Here is a 19,011-nt window from a genome sequence, read left to right as displayed (position 1 = left end):
TTCCATGGGAACCCTATTAGTGGTCTTGCTGTCCTGGGGGCCGCCAAGGCCCTCTTCTCTCTTGCCGCCTCCAAGTGACTCCATCTGAAGGGCACAGCTGTGGCTTCTGCCGGCTCCTGCTCCATGTGCTCATCAGCTCAAGCCTTAAAGCAGCCGCAGCCCAAAATGCTCAGAGCAGTTTTCTTTCTCTCATCGTAGTTTCTCCCACCTTCATGAACTCCGCAGGTCTCTCCTCCTCTTCCCCTGAGCTCCAGCGGCCCAAGCTTGGCTGATGTTACATTTTTATAGTTGTAAATTTAGTTGATTTGTGGGAGAGAGTGATGCTGCGGACCATCTATTCCGCCATCTTGATTGGATCTCCGAGGTATATTCATTGTAAAAGACAAAAGGTCTTGCAGCTAGTAAATGTCAGAGAAAGGGGTTGAAAACAAATCTGACCAACTCCAAAGTCTGTATTTTTTATAATATATTTTTGCTGGTTCCAGAGAGTCTGAAACTTCATCCCCAGGTCAAAATAGAAAAGTAATATGTAATATTTGAGCGAGGTTACAATGGCATTTTAAAATTTTTAAATAAAAGTTTTAAAAAGCTTGAATTCATTTACGGAAGTACCTACTGTTTATATATTAGCCAAAGTCACAAGGTCACTGTCAAATATCTATACTTCTTTAGATAATTATCAATACACTTAAACTCGGGTTATTTGTGAATGGCTTCTGTTACTGTACGTTATATTCTTGTGCTCACATAACCTTAAAAAAAATCTCTTTTGTCCAAAGTAGCCAAGAAGTAGTATTTTACGATACATCCCTTTTACCCAAAACCCATCATATTGGAGCATATTACACCAGTGCTGAGGAAAAGAGAAGTCACATCATTCAGCCAAAACACAGGAGAAAAGTGACAAGGTGACCTACTAGGGGCTTTCAGAGGAATGACTGACAGACAACTTGCCTACCAAAAGTTCTTTCAACTTTAAAAAAAGCTAAAATAAAGTTTTTAATAGGGGCAAAAGTGCAACTACATTATCTCTAAACACACAATTTGAGTTATATTTCATTGGAATTGAACCACCACTTTTTAAAAGTATCTTAAAATAGGAAATCAATCAAGTTCCAGTACTGTTAAGACTAATCACTACTCAAGTAAATCAATTTACGAATTTACAATCAAGTCAAATAAAGATTCACTAAAAATAAGTGAGAAGGAAAAAAAAGAAATGGAGACTTTCTAAGTACATTGCAATTTCTTCTAATTGTTTATAGTAATGTCCATTAAAGAGTCCTAAAGGTTAATTCCTATTTTGTTTTTCCTCTATTGCATACAGATCACAATTGTTCAAGAGAAAGTGGCTACTAATGCACAGATACTGAGGGACTTGCAAACTCAAATCCCCTTACCTCATACACTGTTTCTGCTAAGATAGTATTAAGTCTCCCAACAAGATAATTGCTTCCATTTGTTGCTTTTTGCCTGTTCACTCCCAAATTTAGTAAAGAGAAAACCCAACTTTTCAGGCCAAAAATACATGGATTTGAATCCCAGATCCATTACTTACCAGCTAAGTGATTCTGGAGTTACTAAACAAGCTCAAGTTCTCTCATCTGACATGTAGTAACCATTTTAAAAGGCTAGTGTAAAAATTAGAGATAATATGCATAATGCATGTCTGCTTATCAGTATTACTATGTGCCTGACATTTTTAATGTTGCTGCTGTTTGTAAATGTAATGTACACACTACTGAATGATATAAGGATTTTCTTTATTTCTCACTGGCAAATCAGAGATGGGCAGCAAAGTACTAGGGGTGACCTCTAATACAAACTTTCCACAGTCGACCTTACGTGTTATAGTAACGATTTTTATTCTAATTGCTCAAAAATTTTTCAAACTGCTTAATGGCTAAGGGCTACTCCGAAGTGGTGGAAATGTTTTGGAACCACTGTGAATGTATTAAGTGCCACTGAATTGTTCAGTTTAAAATGCTTATTTTTTTAATGTTTTCAGAAGAAATGAGGAAAAAAAAGTCTCCTAATTATTCCTATTGAACATCATTAGGTGCTAGCACTGTGACTAGCTAAGCTAAGTTTATTCAAGGTTTCCTGGACCACATTTCTAAAGCAGCATCCTGATGTGGTAGAAGGAGCTCAAGAATGGAAGAAAGAGGTAAAGAAATCTACCTCTCACTCCAACTCTGCCACTAGATGGGTGTGTGATTTTAGACTAGTGCCTTAACCTCTCTGCAAAGCAGGGCAAAAGGATCTCACAGGTGTCTCACAAGATTAAGATTTTATATTTTATATTCTTGGCAAACCAACTACATAAAATAAAATTGGCTAGTTTTAAAAAAATTCAACTATAATACATGCTAAATCTCACAAACTAAAAGCAACCACACCTCCAATAAGCTGAAAAATATAAATTATCCTAAACAGGAAGATTTTCTCATTTCAGGACAACTAGGTCCCACTGACTCCTATTTACTAGAAAACAAAAGACTCTATAGTGACATCGCCAAAATCTTATTAACTGACACTGTCATCAAAGCGCAAAGGAAGAGATTTAATACAGAGATGACTAATGTGGTAAACTCAAGGTCACCCTTTTAAATCAAGCTGGTGAGCTGCATGTTTTTAACTAACAAACTCAACAATACTTCTTCAACTATTAAAAAATGCAGTAAGTATAAAAATATAAATACCAAGCATCAAAAGATAGCCCATAAATAAAAATCGTATACATTAATCAACATTATTTTGCAAATAATTTCTTTTTTCCTGTAAATAATCTTTGGGTTAAAAACACCTGCTACAAGGCTCTGAAAAGGCTATAAATCTAAAAGAACCTTATTTTGTTCTTGAATTTGCTTGGAATAGAAACTAAATCCTCTAATAACTTCTGGTATTTTTTTAAGCATAGGTTGTTAAAGAAATGTTTTGGCAATAAACACCTTAACTACCATTAATTAGGTCAGAACACTTGTCCTCTTCCAGTGTGGCCTCTATGTCCTAAGAGGGAAAAGGAAAGTATGACATGATCATGCAAACCTCTTAACTCAAATAATAAGCGCTGCCTTCATCTCAAGAAGGTGATCAAAATTATAGACGGATATTCTCATCTGCTGTCTTCAAAGAGGTAAGATAGACATTGCTTAGATACCCATACCCAATGAGCAGCAATTAAGGAGACTTCAACGGGTAACAGTTAAGTTGTATCAAGTTACTGAAGCGCATGAAGTGCTTTTACCATCTAGAACAACTTATCTAACAGTGAAACGAGTTGAGCCACATATAGATTAAAAGAAAAATTCAGATGCTGTATCAGAAGTTTTTCAAATCAATTATCTAGATTCTGACCCGATCAACAGATTCAGCAATTGGGTCTTAGTTCTCTTTCTGGCAGTTAACCATATCAAAATGAAGGCACCAAAGCCACAGATGCACATCCTTTCTAAAAAGATTACTGATTTTCTTTTTATCAGAACAATCATCTCCTGGATGTCACCACCACAGCTGCAAACTTAATACCGTAATGAAACTAAACTTACCTCCCAATCTTCCTTCTCTGAGTTCCCTACTTCTATTCAGGTCAGCCTGCCCAGTCAAGTAGGTTTGAAACCCTATAGTTGTGGGACTTGTCGCTCAGCCCTTACACCCACTTGCCAAGTTTGGTAAGTTCTAACACATCCTTTCTATACCCATTTCCACTACCTTTATCACTTTTCCCCCAAAACAGCATTTTAATAAAAGCATCTTAATCAGTGTATGTGTTTCAATCTCTTTCCACATAAAGTTTGTCAAATTCATAGAGTGAGTCCTGATAAGCCCTTCACTGAAGCCTCACAGTTGATAGAATAGTTTGAATTCCTTACTCTTGCACTCAAGGCCTTCTATCAGTGACTCCAACATACCTCTCCAAACTCACCCTCTACCAATTCCTTTCATATTCCCTTATCTTTAACTAAATGAATCACATTATTTCCCATACAAATCATGAGCATTCTTACTTTGCTAACGCTAGTCCCTCCATGGGAATTCTCTTTTCCTTTTCTCATAATCAAATCCTACTTGCTTTCTGTCGCTCAACACAAATAGCACATAGCAAATCCTCTCTGAAGCCTCTCCCATATTCCCCTCAGCTAGAAATAATTTCTCACTCTTCTGAATTCCTGGACTTTATCTCTTAGGTACTTATCCTTATTTTTTTAATACATATCATACCATCAACTCCCCTAAGAGACTGTAAGATCTTAAAGTTCAGAGTCTATGTATACTTTGTATTCCCCAATGCAAGTAGCACAGAGCTTAATAAGGTCTCAAAATTAAGATAAATAAATTAATAACAAAATGATACTCATAAAGAAATACATTAAAAAGACTTCAAGGTGCATGGTATTCCAAAGGAAAAACTAAAATTCCAACTAAAATATTACAACTATGGCATTCATCCTTTACCAAGTAATAGATTACAATTAATAAAAGAATAAATCATTCAACAAATACTCAAATACCTAATAACTGCCAGGCACTGTTCTATTAGGTGCTTGGAATCTACAGAAAACAAAACAACATAATCCTTGCTTTCATGGAGCTTATACTTAAGTGGAGGAGAAAAAGCAATAAATAAAATAAGCAAAATATATTGTAAGTTAAACGGTTTTAGTGATATGGAGAAAAAGAGGGTAGGAAAGGGAGACTAGGGAAAGCCAGAAATGGAGGAGCTGCCATTTTAATAGCGCGGTAAGAGAAGGCCTCATTGAAAAGGTGAGATAAGATGCGGCCCAGCAAGTTTCTGAGAAACAGCATTCTAGGCAGGGCAAACAGCAAGTGTGGAAGACCTGAGACAGGAATATGCCTGCCATGTTAAAGGAAGAGCAAGAAGACCACTGTGGCTAGAATGGAGTTAAGAGAAGATGAGGTCAGAGAGCAAAGAAGAATGGAAAACTTTACCAATGAACTCCATAAGGAAGTGCTTAAAATATGCTTTTTTAAAATGTTCCTTACCACTGTGTTTACAGCCTTAAAATGAGTAGTTTATATTTACACACTGAAAAGATGATCTGAGCATATTATTTTTAAAGATGCATCGTGAGCTGCTTTATTACAGTGAAATGAATTGTTTACCAAACTGAACTCTGTAAGGAAGTGTAAAGAAAGGATCAGATCATATAAAGACTTGATAGGACTTGGCTTTTTTACTCTGAACAAGATGGTGGAGACAAAATCTGACTTAAAAGAATTGTTCTTGCTACTGTGTTGAGAATTTACTAGAACGGGGCAAGAGCAAAAAAGGGCTACTGCAATACTCTGGACAAGCTGATGTAGGCTCAGACCAATGGAAGTGATGAGAAATGGTTAGAGTCTGGATATATTTTGAAGATAGAGCTGACAAAATTTCATGACGGATCAGAATATAGTGTGTGAAAGAAAGTCAAGAATGCTCCAAGTTTTGGCCTGAGCAACTGGAAAGATGAAGTTGCTATTTACTGAGATGTGGAAGACTACAGGAGGGGTAGGGGGAAGAGGAGACAGGGAGATGCTCAGGAGTTTTGTTTGGGACAAGTTCAGTTTGAGATACCAATAAAATACATAAATAGAGCTGTCAAGAAGGCAATAGTTCCAGGCTAGAGATAAAAATTTGGGAGTCATCAGCATATATATGGTATTTAAAGCCATAAGTGGGTAAGAGCATCAAGAGAATGAAAATAAAGAGCACAGATCCCATGGGGCAGTCCAATATTAAGAGGCAGGAGTTATATAAAGAAGAAGCAACAAGAACACTGAGAAGAAGCCAAGGAGGTAGGAGAAAAACCAGCAGAGTGTGGTATCCTAGAAACCAAAGCAGAAAGTGTTTGAAGAAGGGAGGCATCCACTATGCCAAATGCTGCTAATAGTTCAAATAGTTAAACTTGGTGGTTTTGACAAGAGCGGTTTCAATAGAGTAATGAAGTTTTAAAGTCTCACTACAGTGGGTTCAGGAGAGAACAGGAGAACTGAAGATGAGTAAAAACTCAAGTTTTGCTATAAAGAGAAGCAGAGAAATTGGGTAGTAACTAGAATAGACAGTGCACTCAAGAAAGGGTTGTTAAAAAAAATAGATGACATATATATGTAGTATGTGTGTGTAGACGGGAATAATGATGTCACAGGAGAGAGGGGAAGAGCAGACATCATGTCAATTGTTATGGAATTTCACTGAAAGAGTCAAATAGTCCAATGAAGAGAAATTTCACGAGGCTCGTGGGCAATAATTCCAGTTACTGTTTGTGATACTAAAGAAGGGAAGAGGGTAGCCCATAATTTTAATTCACACGCCACAGGAGGCTCAGAAGAGAGGCTGGGCCACTTACGGAGAATCTTTGTGGCAGGCATTTTATATGTCATTTCATTTCAGCTCAAAATAACTTCATGAGGTATTATCTTTATGTTACAGATAAGGAACCAGACACTCAGAGACAGCAAATAATTTGCTTAATGCACAAAGCTGGTAAGTGGTAGAGCTATGTTTCAAATCCAGGTCTCTCTGAGTATAAAACAAGGAATTATTGTTAATTTGGGAGGTTAAATTAGTATTGTACTTATGTGTTTTTTGTTGTTGTTTTAAGGTTCTTAACGGTTAGAAACACATACTAAAGCATTTATGGATGAAAATATATGATATCTAAGATTTGCTGTAAACACTCCAGCAAAAATAACAACAAAACGTAATTGTGAGTGAGGGATAGATGAAGTAAGAGCGGCAAAATGCTGCTCTTTAGATAGATGTTGAAGGTGGATGATGGGTATGTGGAAGTTCAATGTTCTGTTCCCTTTTATGTACGTTTGAAAATTCCATGATAAAAAATAAAACTCCGGGTCCTTCAGAGTTAAATTTTCTCATCACTTCAAAGCCTGCCTTAATTTCTGTTCAATCCTCCACTGAACAACAACAAAAAAATGTTATGTGCTTCACAGTTTACAAATAATTTTCTTATCTTCTTTAATCCCCACTATAACTTTGTAAGTTAGGAGTTTTACTCCCGTTTTAGACATGAGGAGAGAGATCTACAACTAGTAATTAACAGAATCAGATCTTAAAGTCTTCTACTGTCAAAAACATTTTTCTTCTAACAGAACAATCAAGTTTGCACATGGCACTCTGGGCATACCCATAAGGAGAGTCTACCCAGTGCCAGCCCTTTTTCTCAAATTCATTACTACCCCATAATTTTGGGACCCTTAGTTTCTTAGGAAAGCTAATAAGCATTATGCCACACAGTCCTTGAACCCTGAAAAGACTTATACTCAACAGCTTAACTAAAAGAGGCAGGTTTCAAATTTGCTCAGCCATCAACCTCCCTTGCCAAATTCAGGAACTAACAGGAGTTTGATATACAGCTTCTGAAAGGGTGATCTGAAAGTCTGCCTCCCTCTTGTGCCTCCATTTCTCCAAATGTAATATTCCACTGTTCACCTACATTACACAGCTATCATAGGGACCAAAATCCAGGTATATGAACTCTAAGCTCTAGAAATAAAGGACACTACTAAACAATAATACTGATCAACTTCAAAAGTCAATTTTGTATATTTCTACATTTACCACAAAGCTGGCCGATCAGAAAATATCACAGTTAATACTTACATTTAAAATACCATCTTTTTAAAACTCTCATCACTAATATGATATCTGTTTTTCCATGCTAATCTTGCCATCGTAAGCTCATTCACAGCTTACTTCAAAAACAACTGAAAACATGCACACCAAGGACTTCAAGATGTTTATTCTCTCCAGCTGCTAACCTACATAATCAAAATTGCCACACCTTTCCCCTCTAGTTCACTAGCTTTGCTAACTAAAACTGAGTTATCCAGAGTTATTTAATTCAAGAGCTACCCAGTATCCAATACTTCATTAGGTTAAAAGTTAGGTTGCCTAAGCTGTACATATGATTAGACGCAATGCTTGATGAGTTTCAGATTTACTTGGAACTTTAAACGTCTTATGAATGGACAGCCTCCATCTTAACTTTTAGAAACAAATCACTTCTTTATTAGGTCACTACCTAGCTGTCTTATGAAAATGCACTGATTTTCAGTTAAGCTGACTAAACATAAGTAACCAAAGTTATAGACTCCATTTTCACATTTAGGGCTAATATATCTAGGGAAGGATCTATTCTTTACTTAAAACAATATTATCAAGTCTTACTAAGAAATCTCAGGTCTGGCACAAAACGTGCCTTTGAACCTAAATATCAATGCATGCATGATGAATTAAACTCACAAAACAGGCTTATTTTTAGTAATGGCATACTAAACCAGGCATAGTAACAAAAAAAATCTAGAGTGGAATTCCTTCAGGACAATTACTAGTTGCTGTATGTCAACAATATTAAATTAGTTACATTAAAATCATAAACAAAAATGCTGATCTGCCCAATAGGATATGGTGAAAAGCTGGCACCTGGAAAAGTATAAAGAGGAGGAAATTTTGCAGTAAGAACTATATCTGATTCATGACCCAGAAACACCTCAGAATTTATTATACAACCTGCTGCAGAATTCTCATTTTTCAAATGGAAATGAACCAAGAAGTCACACAATGCAAGGCTGTGATTTTATTACTGACATAATGTACTGTATCCTGTTGAGTTGTGCTAAAGTTAACTAAAGAAAGCAGATGTTTTATATAGTATTAGTTATGTCAGAAGTTAAGAGAAATTAAATATCAAATAACTAAAATTTAGGACTGCTTCATTCACTCAGCCACATACATATATGAAGAGTCTTTTGTGAGACAGGCACTGTACTTCTCAAATACGGTGCACTTAAAGAACTCTTAGGACAAAAAATAATTCAGATTAAGCATGAAAGTGATAAATGAGGTCATTTGGTCACCTCACTATTCAATGCAAAACCTAAAAGCTAGATTATAGATTAACAGATCCTTCAAGTTCAATTCATTTAGTTACCTATATCACCATTAATCTGGACTCATTACTTTCTTTCTACTTTAATTGACATATAAATTTAACTTACATCTCAAAATAAAAGTTTTCTAAAATTAGACTTGATTATGGAACCTCTCATAATTACCTGTCAGAAACAGTTTTTCTACAGCTAAACAAATTTTGAAAAAAAAAACCAACCTTCCAATGAAAGGATCTATGCAAAACAAATGAAAGCAGAAAAGCAGTAAAGATGGGTAATGATGTCCAAATACGTTATATAAGAGAGTAGATCACCTAGCAAAGAAGACTACTATCAGAGCTGGATATTACCAAGCTCAAGGCAAACTAATAGCTAAGAAAGCAACTTACTATTTACATTTTGCAAAGTCAATCATGACCAGCATCACGACCAGACTCGTTACATCTAGTAAATCAAACATAGCATTAAAAAAGCATTTAAAAATCACTTCCCCTCAAATAGAGCATAACCTGTCAATGGACTTGGAAATATCAAATGATGAGCAATTATCTGATAACTAAAACATTAAAAAGGAAAAAGTATTCAATAAATCAGAACAAGGAAGCTTAATGCCACTAGCATAAGGGACAGCTCTATTTTTCTGTTCAATCACTCTAATCAATTTTCTGCAAAATACATAGGAAAATGTATTATATTTATTATTCTTTATTTAAGAATTCAATTCACTAAGTTAGAGAAGTACTCTGTCTCTGGAAACTCATGTTAGAAACCATCTTGGGCTGTAGCTAGAACTCAGAATATCTCTCACAAGCTTCTGCTCAGGCTAAAGAATTCAAATCAGCACCAAAACTCAGCTGCAGAAATAAGCCAGGAAAGGTAAGTTAGACAGTGAGCAAAGAACTTCAATTTGCAGATCTCTCTGATATTATCAGAAGTTTCATCTCTCTCCAAGTTTCTCACGACACATTAATCCACCTAATGGCAAACTCTGAAGTACTAATTAATATTTGACTAGTTTAATAACCACTAAAGAAGTAACATCTATCCCCTTATTTATATAGTTCTAGTCTTCCCCAAAGACTTAAACCATCTTGATTCTCATGGGAGGTAGATAAAGAGTCAAGTTTCTGAAGGAGAAACAAGTACAAAGGGATTAAGTGTCTTGTCCAGCAACTCATCAGTGAAAATAAAACCAGAACCCAATTATTTAGCCTACAAAATCTAAATAACCTTCTTTCCTTGGTTAATAAATTTAGGATAATATTTTTAAGTGCCTAGAAATTGTCCCAAGCCATAGTACTTCACACAACAATACATATAATTGGAACACTATGCCAGAATTGAGTATTCTGAGCAAGAAAGTACTGCTCACCCCAAACCAATAAAATGAACACAATGGACTTAAAAAATACAAGGAGGAAACAATGGCCATATTGGAGAGAATTTTCAAAGGTCACACTATTCATCTTAGACCCTACTGCTCAAATTCTCTGCCAAGGAACAAAGAGGGTCAGACATACACCCTATAATTATATTCTATACATATATCTAGTCTCAAAATACTCCAAGAGTTTCAATCAAAGGCATGTTATACTTTAAAAACCTTTTCCTCCAAAAATAAAATCTCATAGCAATGCCTTCAGAGCATTATTTTGCTGCCTGCATGACACACTTCAAATGTGGATTTTAAAAATCATTAGCTCCCAGTTTATTTTTTAAATGTTTATATTTACAGATTCAGATTACTTAAAATTTGGTGTTCTGCTCAGCCCTCATTATGTTTAGGCAAGATTCCCACTTCCACTCAAACTTATTATTTGAACGTACAATGGCTGAATTAAGATACTTCCTAAATTGACAAAAGAAGAAAACTAATAAACCCAGAAATCTCCCAAGTTACCAAAGCAGACCTTTTATTTGAAATCATACTAGGTACCACACCACACACTACAAGAAACACACAGAGCAATAATTGAAGTTACTTCTGCAACATGATAAAATTTATTTTTTAGCAAAATCAGACAAGATTGGATTTTCAACTGTCTAAAAGGAAGTCATTTTCCTAGATTCTAGGAAACCCTTCTTACTGAAGCAGCCTAAAGCAGTTTGCTTAATCCTTTCAAATCCCAAAGAATCCAACACAAGCCACAGAACACTGAATGAGACCTGCACTGAAATGTATGTGCTCAAACCCCTAAAGGTTACTTCCTATGTGTTTAGCAAGCTGATGGCCGTATGTCCGCACAAACACAGCATGTCTTTCCTCAATAAAGCTAACATTACACTCCCCAACTCAAGTCAAAATGCCAGAGAATCCAAAAGCCTCCAACTAAATTTTACTGGGACGATTTGAGAGAAAAAGCCAACAACCCAGTATCAGTTATTCACACCCTGAAAGAGTTAAAGAGTTGAAAGGCTCCATTTCTGCCACTTTTAGAGGGTGAGTATACATTACTTCTGATTGCCTGTAGCATGGTACTCAGATATTACATCACCCTATGCTATACCTGAATACTGCCCATTACCCAAAAAGCACCAAGGCATCTAAGACACTGCACCAAGGTATCCCTTCCTCCCTCTTATACACAGCCCTTGAATGCCACTGGCCGCTGGGCCTTGCTCTCTTGCTGCTTCACAAAGACATCTGCCACGCACCTGCTGAAATCCTATTTGCATTCACTCTTGGTGCACTCCTCATGACCCTGTGTGGCTCTCCTATCTGTCCACTTATCAGACCAATATGCTAGGAGATATCCACCCGGCACCTCCTCCAAATTTGGGAATGTGCACTCAGTTCTCGCGTATTACTTCTTCCCCACTCACTCGGTTCTGGAACTAAAATCAGGCTTCATGATCTCTCTGATCCTAGAAACAGGAACTTTCAGATATGGTACAGAGTTTAATGTCCTCCATTTTCCATTAACATCATTCCGAGATCCATGTTCCCCATTTTCCCTCCCCCCAAATCTCCATTTCCCCTAAGTCTGGAATTTAATCCTCTCCCGTTACTTTTTTCCAACCTCTGCACACTGCCCTTCAGTATACTTTCAGTGACCTAAAAAAATTGGCCCCTTTAATCTCTCAAGACTCAAAGTGTTCCAGTCTCTCTCCACACTCCCATACCCTGGACTTTCCATACTCTCTTAAGCAACCTGTTTTCCTAATTCTCTCCAACCTAAATAGCCATTTCCTGCCCTAAACCTGGCCATCCCACTTCCCCCACCACCCCCTCATTCAACACACCAGCTATCCCTTTCTAGTTACAGACGTGCCCACACACATCCCTACCTTGCCCTTCCCTTACCCCATTATAGATACTATGCATTCCTCTACATCCTCTACCCCAAAATATGCCGTCTCTACCGATTTCCCTTCACGCACATACCCCCATCTCCCTCCTTCTCCCCAACGTCTCTCCACACTTCCTGCTCCAGAAACATTTCCTTCCATCTGTCCCCACACCTCACCTGCCACTCCAAGAACATTTCTTCTCCCCTCCTCTCCACTCCCTTTTGCCCTCCACCTCGCTCACGCTGCATTCCACCCCACAACTGTCCCCTTCAATCTCCCCCCAACCTCAAAGTTCCTTCTCTTGCTGCTCCCCACCTTCGTCCACACTTCCTGCACGAATACCCTCCATCTCTCATTTCTTCTGCTACCCATTCAATGCCCCACACACCTCCTGCCCAGACACCTTCTCTCCATCCCCTACCCGGTCGTCCCCACTTCTCTCCCAACACCCTCGAACTCAGTCCCTGCCCCAATAACCCCTCCCCTTCCATCTCTACTCCTGTCCCCTGAGCACTAGGTATCTGCGGGTCTCCACTTTACATGTCAACTCCTTCCCGCCTCCCTTCTGTCTCCCCTATACACCTGGTCAGACACTGACTCACACCCCTGACAGGTCTTCTGGAGCCTCTGGGCCTACCCTGGCGCACACCTCCTGCCTGAACACCCTCCATTTCCCTCACCATTGCTTGAGACACCTAGACATTCTCCTTCTCTCTCTCCCTTTTCACGCTCACCCTGCCTGCCACACTTCCCCTACCCAGACCCCCTCCTCGGCCATTCCCCTTCACCAGCCGCTGGCCTTCCTAATATCTACCCCGCTCCCTGCTCCTCGCACGCAGCGCTGGCCGGGACATCCGCTCCTTCCATTCTTGTCTGGAGCCCCCCGTCTTCTCCCTCCATTCCCATCCCACTCGCCCCTGCCCTTCTCAAAGCCCCAACACACCCTCCTGAACACCCCGATATATTGCCCACCAACCGCCGGAATGTCCTCCCCCCGCTCGCACTCTCCCTGGCCCCCAAGGGCCCCCTAAGCCGGCCCTCCACTGGGCCGAGTCCCTCCACCCCCATTATCCCCAAACCTGCCCACGCTCTCTGCCTGCCCCGCAAGGCCTCTCCCCCAGCCCCTGCCCGCAGTGTCCTCCAACACCTGCCCAGAGCCCGTCGCCCTCCATCCCACCCAGACCTCCGGGCGCCCCGTCCCCCCCACACTGCCCACGCCCGCCCCCCGAAGGTGAGGAAGGCTGCCCGCTGTCCTTGCCCGAAGCACCGCAGCGGCGGCGGCCACAATGCCGGGGGCACGGGGCCGGGATCACTCCCTGCTCTCCGCCTCGGCCGCCGCCGCTGCTAAGGACGCACAACAAACAATGCGGGGCCCGGGCCGGCTCCGACAACCGCCTCAACCGCCGCCTTAACCGCCGCCCGCTCGGGACGGCCCGACGCGCAGGCGCCTGCCCCGCCGCCACAGCCTACCCGCGCCGCCGCGCTCTGCCCGCACCCGGTGCCCGCTCCCGCTCCGCCGCCGCCGCCACCTCGTCAGCCCGCGTCTCCGGTTCCCCAGCCCAGCGGCGGCGGCTGCTGCCCTGGTGGCGCTCGCGGCTCCAGTCTCCGTTTCGGCGGCAGCGGCGGCGGCGGCGAGCACGTGACGCAGCCGAGCGCTCTCATTGGCCAGGTCGGGGGGCGGGCCCCGCGGCTGCTGGGGAACGGAAAGCCCGCCCCCTCTCTCGCCGCGTGCCCCCTCCACGCGCGCCCTGCCGCACCTGAGAGCGCCGGCCAGCGCCAGCCGCCGCCGTGCCGCGCCGCCGCCTGCGCCAACTGCGCACCTGGGAGCGCGCAGGGAGCACACGCTGGCGGCGGCCGCATGCACCTGCGAGCGGACGGTTACGTAAACTGCGTCCTCGCCTTCCTCCTTGCGCCTGGCCCCCGCCCGCTGCAGCACCTGAGTTCCGCTGCGCTTGCGGCGTAACTGCTGGGGAGCGAAGGCGAGGCGAGCGAAATGCACGGAAACTTCGTAACTTGGGAACCTGGGAGCGGCCCCGGGCCGCGGCGGAAGGCTGGCGGCCCCGGCCCCGCGCCCTCGTGCAGGATGCCCCCCAACCCCAGCAGCTACGCAAGCGGAGTAGGCGCTGCAGTGCCTCCCCGGCTGGAGGAGGGGTAGGCCAGTGGGCTTTGATTTGTTACAAGGTTCGGATCCCCGCCCCCACTTGCCGCCTGTATGACCTTGGCCCAGTTACAGAAGCACTTTGAGCCTCAGTTTCCTCGTCGGGGGAACCGGGCACATAGCAGGCACGGAAGAGAAGTTGTCGCAATCACCTCTACTTCCGCCTCCGCTAATAACCTCCCTGAGACTGAGTTTGGGTCCAAGACTTCTCTGACCTCCTTATGGTTGGGTCAGACATTGGCTGACCACATACCCACACTGTGCTGGGGGCCGTGCTGGGGAAGAAATAACAGTTCGCTTTTTATTTTACAGTCACTGGCCGACACCTTCTTGGTGCCCAGCATTCTGTTGGCCAGTTCAGTCCCTACCGAATACCTGCTGCATGCCAGGCGCTGTGCTGGGTGCTGGGGATGCACTGGAGAATGAGATAAGATCGTCATTACCCTAAAGCAATTCTCAACCTGGGGTGGAAACTACCTGACCACCTAGTGTCAGGGCAGAGGGGAAAGCCCCTCTCACAACACCCCCCCTCAGCCCCTTTTCATCTTTCTAACATGCCAGGCTCAAATATTTTAACAGCTCTGTTTCATTCACAGTGTAACACTCAGTGTAAACACTCTGTTTCAACTGAAAAAGTCTTGGTGATCTGGCCTGAGCTTCAAAGTACACACCCTTCCCTTTGCCCCTCTTTCAGGCCAACTTGACCCTCCAGCCACACTGAACTACACAAATATAGTTTCCAGAGTATGCCCAGGTCTGTGACACTTCTGAGCCTCCTGAGACAGGTACTAGTCCCCCAATCCCTTTCTTTCTTTCTTTTTTTTTTTTTTAAAGACGACCGGTAAGGGGATCTTAATTCTTAGCTTGGTGTTGTCAGCACCATGCTTAGCCAGTGAGCAAACCGGCCATCCCCATATAGGATCCGAACCCGAACCCGCAGCCTTGGTGTTATCAGCACCACACTCTCCCGAGTGAGCCACGGGCCGGCCCTCCCCCAATCCCTTTCTACATCCCCTCTCCATATGTGATCACCCACAGCATCCATTGCCTCCTGAAAAACTCCTGTTCTTAACAATCAGCTCAGAACATGGTCTAAACTCCTCTGCTTGCACAGAGACAGCCCTGTTAAACCATGTATTCTTATGGCGCTAGATTGTAATTGTTTAGCTGTCTGTCTCCTCCCTGGGCTATGAGCACTTTGAGGACAGGGTCACCTTTCTGCCTGAGCTAGTTAGGGAAGACTACACATGAACATGAGATGAGACCATTAACGCTGGGTTTTGCAGAATGCACATAAGTCTGTCAGAGGGGGAAGAGACGCTGCAGTGTAAAGATCCAGGTTCACTGCACACTAGCTGTGTGAAATTGGGAAATGTCTAGGTCTTAGTTTACCTACCTATCAAGTGAAACAAATAATATCGCATATTTCATAGGCTTGTTATACGGATTCGGTGATACAATTCATCTAAGACATTCAGCCTGGAGTCCAGCACTTGGTAAAATTTTTAAATTTTTTTAAACAGGAGGACTGCATGGCATTAAGGATTCAATAGTGTCTCATTTCAATATCGTTTGGGGGTTTATACTTCCAAATATTCATGACAAAAACATGCAAATAATACAAAAGTAAAGAAAGTAAAAAGTTCAAGTGTCCCTCTTCCTTCCTCCCCCCAATTCCACTCCTTCTACCCCAATACACCTCCCAGAGCAGTTAATGTTAAATTTTTCATGCTCCGCATTACATGTCCAAAGAAAGAAGAAAGTTGCAGAAATTATGTATCTATAATGTATGTGTTAGAATCTGCATAGAAAAAGGTCAGAGAAGATTAAACACCAATCTCTACTTGTTATGCCTGGAAAGTAGTATTGATTGTGGGGATGAAGGACTTTAAAATTCTGTTCTTCCAAGAACTTTTTGAAGTGCTCTTATGTAATACATTTTGAACAATATTATTGAGGTATGTTTACATATCATAAAATTATGCATTTCATCTGTGCAATTCAATGATTTTTATTAACTTTACAGTGATGCAACATCAATATAAATCAGTTTGAGAACGTTCAGAATATCTTATGGATCCCCCATAAAGTGCCTTATGCCCATTTATTCTTAATCCCCATTTCCAACTCCACCCACAAGTACTAATCTACTTTCTGTTTCTATTTTTGCTTTTTCTGGATATATTTGGTATATTTATTTTAAAAATCAAATACACCTCTTAGAGAGAAAAAGAGTAAAAGTATCACCTCCTAATCCTGCCCAGTGGTAGTAATCACTGTTAATATTTGTATGCACTGTTCCATTCTTTGTCTATGCATATAAATATATATCTTTTACAGAGTGAGATTATTGTATACCTCCTGCTTTGATTTTTTCACTTAATATAAAGTAAATACACCTCTTTTTGTATAACTGAATACTTTTCTGCTTAATGTATCTTAAGAATCATTTAGTTAAATCGAGCCCCCATGTTGGGTATTGTCTTTTCCAGTATTTCCACTATTATAAAAAGGGAAAGTCATAGCTGTTGTAAGGCTCTTGAGTTCAATGTGCTTTGAAATCCACCTAAGTACAAATACTAGCACCTCCTGTTTCATCCTTTCGTTGCACAATTATTTCCTGAGAAACTACTATGTACTAGTCCCTAGGGATACAAAAGCAAGCAAACAGCTCACTGCCCCTTACCTCGTGAGGCTAGAGGACAGTAGAAGAGAAAAATACCAAAGGATTAACAAAAATTAACCAAAGGATTATATGAAATGGCCCATGGAGAAGGAAGTGGCCAACTCCCACAGGAGGAGAAGGGTAGGGTCCTCAAAGGTTCTCAAAGGAGGCATCTTTGGAGAATGTCCTTGGCCCAGCATTATGCCATTCTTATAAAAGGCACCTAGTAAGGGAAGTGGAGTGGCTCCCCTACATGAGCAGTATGCAGCCCTTCACAGTTCCTGGTGCCTTCACATCCTTAGTTCATTTGATCCTTTGATCTCCCCACTAAGAAAAAGAAAACAGAGGACCTTGAGACCCAGAGAAGGAAGTAATTTGCCCAAGGTCACCCAGCCAGGCAAGGGCTCGACTGAAAGTGGACTCTTCTCTAACTCCCAGTCCAGTGCTTTTGGTTCCAAAGACACTGCCTTCTATAGAAGGTGCTCATCTTTGAAGAACCACAATGAGACAGAGGCAGGAAACACCTAGAGCTGCACTATCCATACAACAGACACTGGCCACACGTGGCTATTTAAATTTAAATTAATTGAAATTAAATAAAATTTAAAATTCAGCCACACTAGGCACGTTTTTTTCTTCCTTTTTTTTTTTTTTTTTGTCCTTTTTTTTCCATGTCAGATGGGTAATATGCCCATGTCATAACAAGGTTTAGAGGGAGGCACATCTCACACAAGAGCATGAAAACCTAATTGTCACGCGTAAGTACTAGGCACATTTTAAGTGCTCCATAGGCACATGTGGCTAGTGGCTATCATATTGGACTGTACTCATAAAACTTTTCCATCATTGCAGAAAGTCTTATTGGTCAGCACTGACTCAGAGGAACAATAATAGTATAGCAGTAGCAGGAACAATAACACTTTACTTGCATTTTATTTTCCAAACACTTGCGCTGGGGGGTAAAGGGCTTGATCTGGCCTCCTCCATTGTTCGTTTCCCACCCGTCCCCCACCTGTAGGCCAGTTCTATATAAAGAAGCTGAAAACAGAAAGGTGGCTGGTTGTGCTGTGGGTAAGGGGTAGGACATGGGGGATGAGACATTCCTGAACTTCCTGTCATCACGTTTCCAAATCTACCTGCATCTCCAGCCATTCTGCCCTCTTTCCCTCCTTTTACAAAAACCGGTTCTTCTCAGCAAAGGCCAGGTCCTTCCACAGTGCCCGGATGCCTTCCTTTCCTGTCCTCTAAGGAACTTCACTCCTTCATTTGTCCTTCTCTGGTATGATAAGCCTCTCCCTCTCCACTGGATTCTTTCCATTGTTATCCAAACAGTCTCTTCCATTGTTTAAAAAAAAAATAGTGAAACAAGATCCCCAAGTGATTCACATGCACCTTACAGTCCGAGAAGCACTGACCCAAATTCAGCAGATACAGATGCCAATTGGAGCCTCAAATACCATGCTCCCGACATGATGTTCTGAAATGGTGAACAATTCATGGTAGAGTCTAAACAAAACAAGGTATAATCTTCATTCACTTTGCATAGTATTTGCCTCCCTGGAATATTAAAATCATGCGATAATGTACTTTATGTTTATATGAAAAACAGAGTTAGTTGTTAGGCTCAGATCATTGTAAACATGACTTTCACCTACATAAGCATCCAGTGAGACAGTCAAAAGTCAAAAGATGCTATCCATGCATTACAGGACATCTAGCATCCCTGACCTACCCCAGTAAGTGCCATTATGACTACCCAACTGCACCACAAATGTCTGAAAGCTTATGCTGAGAACCATGGCTCTAAACTGTCATTCATTAGCCTACGCTGGATCTATTTGGATGTCTCACGTGATACTCAACTGTCCATAACTGCCTGATTTTTCTCCTAAAACTAAACCCATTACCCCTCCAGTTCCCTATTTCAGTTCCCTTACTGAGGCTGTGAGGTGTCTGTGGACCTGTGAGTGGACAGATTTTCAGC

The 19,011-nt window shown here is 41.5% G+C and overlaps 1 protein-coding gene and 1 non-coding gene across 3 annotated transcripts in view; both read right to left on the bottom strand.

The window, feature by feature from the left end:
* The window catches only part of STRBP (spermatid perinuclear RNA binding protein), a 147,955-nt gene extending 134,182 nt beyond the window's left edge, over positions 1–13,773 (bottom strand). For both annotated transcript variants that reach the window (XM_063081791.1, XM_063081790.1), the window contains exon 1: positions 13,675–13,773. The gene's annotated coding sequence lies outside the window, so the exon portion shown is untranslated. The remainder of the gene's footprint in view (positions 1–13,674) is intronic.
* A 3,926-nt stretch (positions 13,774–17,699) lies between these two features.
* Positions 17,700–17,802, bottom strand: LOC134366279 (small nucleolar RNA U13). The gene has a single exon (XR_010022270.1). It is a non-coding gene; the product is annotated as a small nucleolar RNA U13 (small nucleolar RNA).
* Between the last annotated feature and the right edge of the window lie 1,209 nt (positions 17,803–19,011).

Source organism: Cynocephalus volans, chromosome 17 (genome assembly GCF_027409185.1).
Source record: "Cynocephalus volans isolate mCynVol1 chromosome 17, mCynVol1.pri, whole genome shotgun sequence".
NCBI classification, from domain to species: Eukaryota; Metazoa; Chordata; class Mammalia; order Dermoptera; family Cynocephalidae; genus Cynocephalus; species Cynocephalus volans.
The sequence above is the reverse complement of the archived record's forward strand: the minus strand, read 5'-3'. Positions and strand labels throughout refer to the sequence as shown.